Source organism: Toxotes jaculatrix, chromosome 12, assembly GCF_017976425.1.
Source record: "Toxotes jaculatrix isolate fToxJac2 chromosome 12, fToxJac2.pri, whole genome shotgun sequence".
Taxonomy (NCBI): domain Eukaryota; kingdom Metazoa; phylum Chordata; class Actinopteri; family Toxotidae; genus Toxotes; species Toxotes jaculatrix.
In genome coordinates, this window is record NC_054405.1 from 16,694,827 (window position 1) to 16,706,098 (window position 11,272).

The window sequence follows — 11,272 nt, forward strand, 5'->3', positions numbered from 1 at the left end:
AGCACACAGCAACTTATCCCTGCTTAGATAGTGAAAAACATTAGTTAGGTCTAAGCCAGAGTGAAAGTCTATGTTTATGTAACCAACAACCAGACTAGACATGTCTGGGGCTGGTAGTACTGAAATGGTGTTGTTGTAACAAACTACCCACACAGATGAGGTTTTATCTGCTGGACAAATAATTGATTGCAGTTGTGGTTCCATATGTAGGCTGCCTGCCTCCGGAACAAAAGACTTGAGAATACGGATCATCATTCACTCTTTAGAATAAAAGAGATTAAATTAATTCCAGGAACTCCACCCCTGCTGGTGGAGATAAAGAGAACAGAAATGAAGGGACATGATGCTCCAGGCCTCCAGTTTGGCTTTGGAATCATCTGATATTGATTCAAATCTAATTTAATCATTACTAAATGCCCCATACACAGATCAACACTGTAACAATGCATTCATTGTCCCTGTGCTGGATGTTTCTGAGCTGGGAAAGACGCACAAATGTTTTTCACGTGTACACATGCCAGCTGTTGACAACTGAGTTCAGCACATTCACTGCTTTGTTTGTATTTACGGTTGATGTACAATAACAGAGAGTTGAAGGCCGACACCGCTGATGCCAGCCAGCAGGCCTGGCTCTGTGACTGCTTGTTTGTCCCATGGCTTGAAATGTTTATATACATAATACGCGTACACATATAATGTAAAAATAGCACACATACAACATGATATTAATTCATTAAACTATCTACAGCGACAGCATGAATAAATGCACTTAAAACAATGACCCAGCTGTGTAATAAACCAGTCATCACAACATTGGAATGTACATTCTGTTTCATGCATTTTAATAGAAAGTTTGCATGTTAATAAAGCCAAGAACATTCATTTTCTTCACAAGCCAACAAAGAGGTATTTATTGGAAATCCTTGGCTAGTTTGATACAATATTTACCAAACAAATCATGTAGCGATATACTCGTACTAGCATAAAAGTAAAGTATCAACATGTATTTGCTCAAGTACAGTTTTGAGGTAGCTGTACTTCAGTACTATCATTTTGTGCAACTTCATGCTTCTGCTCCAATACATTTCATGGTCTTTGCATTGTTGCACATTAAACAGTGCTATAATATAAGTTGAACCAAACACAACACTGATGCATCATACATATGAATGAATCAGTGCTGCTAATAGTTCCATACTTTTACTTCTAGGGTTTGTTCACACCCAAAAACTAACAACCAAAAAATATTTTCCTGAAGCATCTCTACTGGTATCAAGTTGTGATTCCACAAGATAAGGTAGTTAAGATTTTATTTGTCCAGTTCAGGATATAAGTCTCAGCCTCCACCCAGACTGAATCATTTTCATTAATTTTTCTATCTTTTGTCAGCTTGGTGTTTGGGTTTGGATTTACAGGAAAAATGTAATTTGTGCAAGATGTTTATTTGCAGTTCCAAATTGAAACTCTATAAATAAACTTTGGAAAGAAAGCTCTGGTGAAAACTGTCTACAGCATTTTTCATGTTGTGAGCACCAAAAATGCATTGTCATTCACCTTGACCTCAAAATATGGACACATAAAACCAAATTATCTGCATGGATAGGTGCCACCAGGGTTAACTGAACTCTACTATGTTCCTACTTTCACTTAAAGGATCAGACTACTTCTTTCACCACTGCATACTGTACTGCTGTCGTTACGTGAGGAATTTAAAAGAAGCTATGTGTCAGCAGTCCCTGGTACTAAATGTGTCTTAAGGGATTTAACAAGCTCAAAGCTGTATGATCCCTATGTCTGTTAATTGCGGATAGTAACTGGAAACTTCTTTGTTGTTTATGGGAACGTCACAAAGCTCAATCTGTAGTGTTGTTCTGTAAACTGGGGATTCTCGTTTGCCTGTAAAACTTCTAGGCTTGTAACATGGAGAGTGAATTCTAAATAAGCACACAGTGTTGTGCAGTGTATACCTCAAAACAAAGACAATAAACCATACGAAAGAGTTTGGGTTTGTTTCTAGTGTGAAAAACTGTGTTCCCTGTAGGGTTTGTTTTTTTTTCAAAACCACAACTTTTTCACTTTGCCTTGCTTCAAAGGATGAGCACAAACCACCAAAGACATGACTATCTTTCACTCTGAGGCCTCACAAGAGGAACAGGTGTTGTGAAGCAGAGCTAAAAGATTACACACATCATAAACCACAGGGGAAGTCCCTGGTAAGGGAGTCCATCAGAGTCCTTTTCAGCCATACAAGGCTGAAACTCAAGTACTCAAGTTTTTTATTTTTTTAAACCTGACAGTTGTAGAGAAATTGCATTCACTTTCTGGAATTTGTACTTTGAAGGAAACTGTGCTGAACTTGTGACATGTTACTTGCTAATCCCTCAGATCCTCTCTTCACTGAAAGCTGTTTATGACAAGTCCTAAATTCTGTCTTTTGTGCTTCTGCTTCATTTAATTCCAGATAAGAGAAGAAACACAACTGAGAGCATAATTTAAAAACAGACAATAGTTTTTGCATAGTTTGACTGTTTCTGCTGTTTCAGATGTCAGACTCCATGACCTTAGCTGATGTTAGTGTTCTTGTTTTCTATACAAAATGGATGAAAAAAAAACGGTCTTAAGATCAAAAGTGTCACAAAATGTTTAAAGATCATCTCCAGACATGTAATAAGATGCAATTTCCCCATTGTGGGACTAATAAAGGTGTAATAAATTTAAAGTGAACGCAGAGTCTTTTAGCGTCAGACTCTGAACATCATTGGTCACAGTGAAGGTCTGACACCCAAGTGGAGAAACAATTAGCAAAACACATTAAAACATGGGTCTTTATTAAAGTCAGTAACATCACCTCTTCAAACCTGTCTGACCAGCTGAGGATGAGTGGTGGCTGCGTTCTGGCTTTCTGTTGGTAATGTAATTGTCCAGATTTGGTCATTTGCTTGTGGGCTAATCTGAACCACACAATACTTCTGATCAGCGCGTAGGGTCGAGCCAGCGGTAACCCTCGGAAATCTGGTATATCATTCGTCAGAAGTGTGACATGAGTCTAGCTCCCTGAGATGTAAAAGATTCCTCATGTTTTAAAGTCATCTGAGCACAGCTGCCACTTTAATTCACATTAACTGACCACTGAGTTTGATGTTTTTAATGTTTATTATAGTTTCATGGCCCAATCAGCAATCTTCTACTCAATATAGCTTAACAATGAAACAGCTCAAATCACATGACCAACCCACAAGCAAATGCACACGCAAACACACACCCGCACTTAAAATACACACGTAACGCAGTGCAGGACATCAGCATCAAGGGTTTTGTTGGACAAGTCTTGTCCTGAGTTTGAGACAAGCAATTATATAGTAGACTTAACAAGGCCAGGAGGGAGGAGTGAGTCTTTCACAGGGACAGGTCTACAAGACCTACAAGGGCAAGAGCTGTGTCCACTCACATACACATACACTCACAAACACACAAAGGATTGTGTGTGTCCCTTGAGGGAAAGACATAGAGGCAATGGTAAGTTAGTTAAAGCAATACCTACACTGCTTGACAACAAAGTTGTGATGGTTTGTGCCTGTTGGGATGATTTCTGTGGCTTCGGACCAAATAACGTATGCTTCCTGTACCAGCCCACAGTGAGAAACAAAAAATCTAAACACACACTGTCTTTTAGCGTGAATTTGAATCTCCAACAAAACTCTTCTCAGATTTGGCTTAGAAAAATGCCTGAATGAAGTCTTTGGAGATAGAACATGTGGCTTGAAACTCAGTCTGTAACTGAACGTAACCTTTTTTGGGCCTGTAGTGGAACCCAGGCTGAAGTATGATCATTTCCCTCAAGACCCCTAAATAACTGGTTTTAACCTACGTGCAGCCAACAGTAAGGTTAGCAGGGGAAAGTGTCCACATCGTAAGATCGCAGTGTTCCTCTCTGAGGAGCACTGGAACATGAGATGAATTACAGCTACTGGTCAACAGCTGTTTAACACCCCCATCACCCCTCCACCCCCACACACACACACACACACACACACAAACAAGGAGACAACACACAAGCAGACCTATCAAAGCACACTAAAGGAGTCCTTGTTTAGATAGAGCATAATGTCAGAGTTAAGAAGTTTGGCTTCCAACTAAAACATGAAAAAGAAAGTATTTGTGAATTTCCGGAAAACACAAGTTGAACTGAAAAAGTTTATGTAAATATGATTGCATAAACAGTACAATATATTTTTTCAGTTTCTTCTTCCTCCCCCTCTGTTTCTCCCTTCATCCTTTTTTTTAGCCTTGTACAGGAATGTCAAACAGCACTTGTGAGAAAGAAACATAAAAGAGACCACCAAACAGTATACACTCACACACACACACACACACACACACACACACACACACACACACACACACACACACACACACACACACACACACACACACACACACACACACACACACACAAACCTCCACCTACTCCCACAAACAGCTATGGCACCCACTCACAGGAAATTACCCAGTGTCTGGCTTTTGTTTCATTTTATTTCTTGAAAGCTTGTTTACCTGCCTTCCTGAATGCAAAAGCATTAGCTGAACTAAACCAGCCCACACTACTCCTCCAGTGGCTTCACTGGCAATGTGAAAAATGTCATACACTCCTTACAGTGGAATCACTGGCTTAACTGAAAAAAAGCTATCCTTCATTGCCTTTATCGTTTCGCTTTTAGCAACTGTGAGTTCATATGTCTATCACATGACCACAGGATGTGTATTTGCATGTGCATTGTTTGCACAAGTCGAGGTGAGTATTTCAGAGACATTGTTGAAGAACCTGTATGCAGCCTTGAGGGACTTCAGGGGGACTAAGTGAGGATTTAACTTCTTTTACATAATGACTTCCAGACCATCGCGTGTTGCTTCCCTTTTATGCTGCATTCCCCTGTCAGGGTCCGTCACCGGTGTTAATCCCAAAGTAAACAAACATTTTATGGCTTGGCATGGATTTGGGGTTTGACTGATTTATTTCTCAGGCAAAGCTGAACCGAGACATTCACACAACATGTATTGGTGAACACAGAGCATTTATGTTGGATTAAAAAGATGCCAATAAAGATTTGATCAAATTCAGCATTACTGAAGCAAAACAAGGTTGTAAATATTTAAATCCAATGAGCAACTGAATATCTGCTTTTATTCACCCCTGAATACTTAATGCTGAAAACCAAATAAATTAAATTTATGGGATATTTTGCCTTGATTACCTAATTTTGAGGGTGTGCAATGTCAAAATCTTGATTTAAACAATATTAAGTTGCTTAAACTGCAATTCAGTCATATCATCATCATTTTTTTCACCATAAAACTTCAAATTCAAACTACATCAAGTCAGATAGGTGGTTTTCAGATCAAAATATTTCAATGCTTTGAATTCAATTCATTTAATTTTCAATATCAAGCATTAAGAAGTGGGTAAATCTCACCAATAGGTGCTCAGTTGCTTTTTTTGCTTCCATACAGAGTGTGTAGGACTTGTTTCCTTATGACTGAATAGGTCAGCGCTTTGTCAGTCATGGTCAGGAGCTAAAATGGGTCAGCTGAGTTTTGGGTTTTGTGGCGGATCCACACCTGCCAAGAGTAACAACATGTTTTCATTACACCAGCTCCCACTAGAGACGAAATTTCCCAAATTTAGGTCAACTCCAGTCAAGTCAAATTTATTTCCATAGGACTTTTCAAAAAATAGGTTAATCACAAAAGTGCTTCTTACACACAACAAGGACAGAAATAGACACAAAACCCCAGAAAGCCAACACAGACTGGAAGACTCTCAGTAGCTGAACTTAGACAAGCAGGCCACTACAGACCCACTACATTTACTAACCAGGCTTCCACCGAGAAGTAGTCATGTAATTGAATCTCCGCTCCCTGTATCTTGAAGACATAATTAAGTTACAGGTGCACTAAAGTTTTCCATTCATTTTTGTTTTATTTTATTTTTCTGGAGGGGGGAGGGGGCATCAAGCTACTTAGCTAGATGGTTCTGCTGATGTCAGTGACATCATGTCTGGTCTGGATATATTTAAAATCTTTGCCAGAGGAGAAAAAAAAAAAAATCAGAACCACAGATGTACATGATGTTTTCAGTTTTGTTTTGATGGTTTCAGATCTCCAGAATTAGATTAACTAAGAGTTCCTAGAATCTGACTGAATCTACACCGTCATATCTGATTGGCATGGTTCAAAGTTTTTCCTTTTTCTTCTTCTTCTGCCTCTTTCTGTCCATGTCATTCTCCCAGGAATCGGGCTCTCTTCCTTTGACAGGCTGTGGTTTTAAGATGCATGTGGTTTTTGGCCTCAAGTGATCGGTTGCGATTCAGTATGAAATGGGAAGAAGACCTGGGGGCCTGTACTTTCTCTCTCTCTCCCTCCATTTCTTTCTTTCTCTCTCTCTCAGCTTCTTGATTGCTCCAGCACATGTCTGAGGGAGTGTATTTTTCTATGCCTCCCCGTGCTGTTACCAGTCAACCACCCTTTCCAAATGAGAACAAAGTGCTCTGGATGTTGATGTAATTTGACAACCAGCAGCAGTGCTACAAACCCAAGGTCAGGCAAAACTATGTATTTGTGGATTTGGTGGACTCATCATTTACACAGCAAGGATGATTTGACCTGCTTCCTGACTGGGAACCTCTCGACTGCCAAGCTGTGAGTCAGGTTTAGCTGTGTAGTGCTAAATTACAGAGATGGTCTCAATGGACTTCACAGTTCCCACATTATGGAACAGTTAAAGAAAAGGAATCAAACATTTTGTTTTGAGAATTAAATGGAAATTAAAACTGAATAAACACAGTAGCAATACATGGGTAAAACACTCTGTCTTAACTGTCTGAGTCAAGGCAACAGAGCCAACTGAGTCATGGAGTGCCGTCCATCCCTCGCTACCAGGAGAAGAAGGAAAGTAAAGGACTCTGCCAGTCAGCGTCTGCTAATCTGCCTTTCTCATTCGCATCTTTTATTGCTGTGGGAACTACTGTAACAGCAGACAGGACGGAGGTTTCCAGCCCTTGTGCGGTATGAAGTCCACAATGACCATGGCCCTCTGTGGACTAAGAGTAGCTCTCTCTGGAGACACAACCTCCAGGGTTGTGTCTTTAAAGGGTCTTGATCTCATTCAGTCTTCCCCCAAGTGACAACTGTCTTGTTTGTGTTATAAACTGACTCGGGGCCAGTTCTTGGAAAGTAGTGTGAGTTGGTTCCAGTGTCGTCAGATCATAATACATGATGTATAGGTGGGGAGTGACTTTGTCAGTGATCCAGGACGGAGAACTCTGTCTTTAGTACTTCAGGTGAAAATAAACTCTAAACGTTGAAATCACAGATGTGATCCATTTTACCCTGTTCTATTTTATGTATTACATATACTTGGGGCTGAAGAAAAAAACATTATTTTCATCACTTATTAATTTACTATTTTGTCAATTAGTTTATTCATTGTTTGGACCAATAAAACAGTGAAAAATGCCAATCACAATTTCTGAAAGTGTCTTCAAAAGTTTTGTTATGACCATCAGTCCAGAACAGAAAGAATTTCAACTAACAATCACATGAAAAAAAAGACAGAAAAAAGGCAAAGCATTCCAAATGAGAAACTGGAAGCAGTTGAAGTTTGGCTTTTCTTCTGGAAAAAATGATTGAAATGATTAACTGATTATCCAAACAGTTGCCCTTTTTATTTTCTATCATTGACTAATCAGTTAATCATCTGATTGTTTCACCTCAACATCAAAATTGTACTTTTAGCAGACTGTCGCATGACAACCCCCCCTGCCCAAAAAAAAAACCAAATGAGGTTATCAAGACTTTATCTGTGAATCCATAAAATGCCTGCCATGAGCAAAAGACTACATGAAAATAGAAACCATTGTATAGTGTTTACAGTACATGCAATGAAGAACAACTCTCTATTTTTACGTGTAAACTGAAAGATTGTTTGTTTTTTGCTCTTCCCTTGTATATGAGGACACGTTACAAATTCCAGCTTCGGCCTGGTTGATCAGAAACGAGCTTCATCCGTGAGCCCCTCCTTCTGTATTTCACAGCCATAAAAGGCTGTGACCTGTTTGTGCATCTGCTCGAGCTGCCTTGCTTTTTTCACTAGAAAGAGCTGTGTCAATATTGGTGAAGCCGTAACTCACTGATATTCTGAATTGTTAGATAACGCTTTGGTGACAGGAGCCTTTAGTCAAATGAGACGTGTGCAAACAGATACACTTCCGCACATTCACGCACAAGCACAAATGTACTTACCAGCTTACACAGAAAAAGGAGGGTAAAGGCTGAAATGGAAAGAAAAAGAGATGAAGGCATGTACACCAAATCATCACCATTTCACATTTCCAACTCTTTAGGTTATGTCTGACTTTATCCACACTTTTTCAATGTGAATTCCAAATTTTTGTTGTTGTTTGCCAAGCTTTTGGCATTTCTCCAGAATTTACAAGCTTAATGCATGAGGATCCCTTTTCTTTTTTTTAATCCTCAGCTATTTTTTTAAATCAATAATCAGCACATGTTTTGATCACATTATTCTCAGGATGGAAAACATAGTGACTCAGCGTTTACACAGTGTACAGACATGCAAAGGGTGGATGAACAGGTGAGTCTAAATTGCTCGTAGCTGTGAACATGAGCGTGAATGGTTATTTGTCTGTTTGTGTCAGCCCCGTGACAGACTGCCCAGGGTGTAACCCTCACCCCGATGAGCCCCCTGTCACCCTGAACATGATAAGTGGGTATAGAAAGTGGTTGGATTCACATGCTGTCAGTTAAGCTGTTAATAACACACCAATCAAACCAACTTTGCAATGCGTTCCTGTGTTTTCTAAAGGTATCCGGTGTCAAACACCACCCATTTGTGAGTCCAAGCTCCCTAAAACAAATGTGAAGGATTGCCTCCAGATAGTATTTGACATCAGTGTGGTGGGAGCAACACTTTGTCTCTCCTGTCCCGAGGGGGCTCATTTTGTCTGTGCTGACAGACAGCTCATGTAACCCAATCCTCAGGTACTGCAGCCCTGACTCATTGCTTGACATATACACACAAACACACACACACATGCAGACTGAGAGAGAGACCACAACAAAATGTGCCATGTGTGCTTCACAAAAATGTTAATGCTTCATTCAAATCCACGAATGGTTTAAAGATATCTTTGGATAGATCAAAAAGCTGCATCTTTACCTGACAGAACAGAAACACACAGAGAAACACTCATGGGAATGCTCCCCCTCACACAGCAGAGTGGATAACCCCCCCTGTTTTCTCTGTGTCTTACAGTGTTGTTTAAACTCCCACCAGGGTGGAATAAATGGCACACGGGCTGGAGTCACCATCGAGCCCCTGAGCTCAGCTGATGGGGTTTGATTAAGGCAGCTGAAACCCAAAACTTGCTCCGTGTGTGTTCACTTTCAATCACTCAGGCACACACTCAAGCCAGAGGTCAAATAATACACCAGAAAGAAGACATGCATAACAGCCCACGCATGTATGTACTACACTGCCTCTGTGTGTGTGTCCTCTCTAAATCAGCCTCTGCAAAACAAGGGAGCATCTTTGACCTCCTGACCTTCCTGATGCATGACTTACCAGCCCGAGCCAAGTACAGGATGAGCCTTAATGCAAGGAAGCACTTGAAACATCTGGAAAACCTTAACCTCAGCCCAAATGAATGGGTGGAAGTAGATGCTTGGTTTTCTGTAGTCATTTTGTCATCATGTCACACTCCAAGACATGATACTGCTCATTCTAGACAGTTAGAGAACATATTTTCTTCATTGACGTCACGCTCACAAAACAGTGTGTCCAACACTATTTGTTTACAACTCTCTGTTTGGTTTCTGTCAAGATGTGTGAAATGCCATACATTCAGTTCTCTACGTGTAATTACTAAATCACAGCCCCTTTTTTGTTTTTAGCACAAAGCTGTTGCTCAGGTGTGAAAATTACCTGATGGTTGGGGTGTTATTCCTCAACCTTGACAGCATGGTAAGCAAAATACCTTTGTGTTTAGCTAAGAGCAGAGACGCCCTGTTGTGTCAACAAGTGCAGATTTATGATAGTATTCATTATTCTGCATTGTTGTGGTATATGTGGGAAAGGTGGCTTGCTTCAACTGCAGGTATGAGACAAACAAACAGATGTTTCATCTGTATTTTATTGGGAAATGTAACACGTAATGTGAGACAGTGATTACGTTCAAAGTCCTATAAATCATTACTGTGTTCAGTCTGCAATGGGCAAAGAGTGACACCTGTTGGCAAAAGTATGCATGAAAACAATCTGTGGGTCACTCAAAGTTAGTTTTGTATCCCCTTTTCACAGGTTAGATAGGAGTAGTAAAAAAAAAAAATTAAAAATTAAATTAATCTGATAATCCACAACTAAGAAAGAATAAATGAAAAGGTCTGAAAAAGTGACAGGTTGACAACTTCTGTTGTAAGCCATTATGCATGAGTGAGCTTGTTTTGCTGATCTCTATTGTCAACATACATCAGTCAACCCAGGCCCAGTTAACGAAAACTTCTCTGCACTCTCCCACTGTGAAAAAGGAGCATTACATGTTACCACAAGTAAAACTAGCAGCTTCTGTGGAAAAAAAAGAAAGAAAGAAATGAGAAGTGGTAATCAGTGAGAGAAGAGAAGGGATGGGTTTGCCACATGAACACAGAACCAGAATAAAAACTGTCACATTTATCAGCAGACTCAATCGACAAGGGATTTCTGGGTGCCACAGAGTATCTCAGCAAATTACAACTACAATGGCAAAGGTAATGATGGAGAGATGAAGCAGGGGCCCCAAAGGGTCCATCTGGAAATGGAAATTCTTTTCTCGTGTGTTTGTTTAATATCATCCTCAGGCGGAAACATTAAATTTGACAGCATGAATGCTGGATAAGGATTACACGAAAATGTGTGGTTAAATATATAAATAAATAAATGACACTGAACGTTAGTGACTCACAACATATTTGCAGTGTGTGCTATTTTCATTAAATGCAACTTGCTTCCTGTCCTTATGGGTAATGGTGAGTCACGATGTGGAAGAGATGGCGTAAGAACAGTCGAGCCCTGAGAGAAACAAGGGCATGGATGGTAAGGAAGGACTGTAATTTGTACATTTTTGAAAGGTCAGTTCAAGATATAAAGACTGATGAAGTAAATGCAAAAACACAGTCTGCGTCAGACTAAAATGGTTTTATTCAACAGTTTTATTTATTTAAC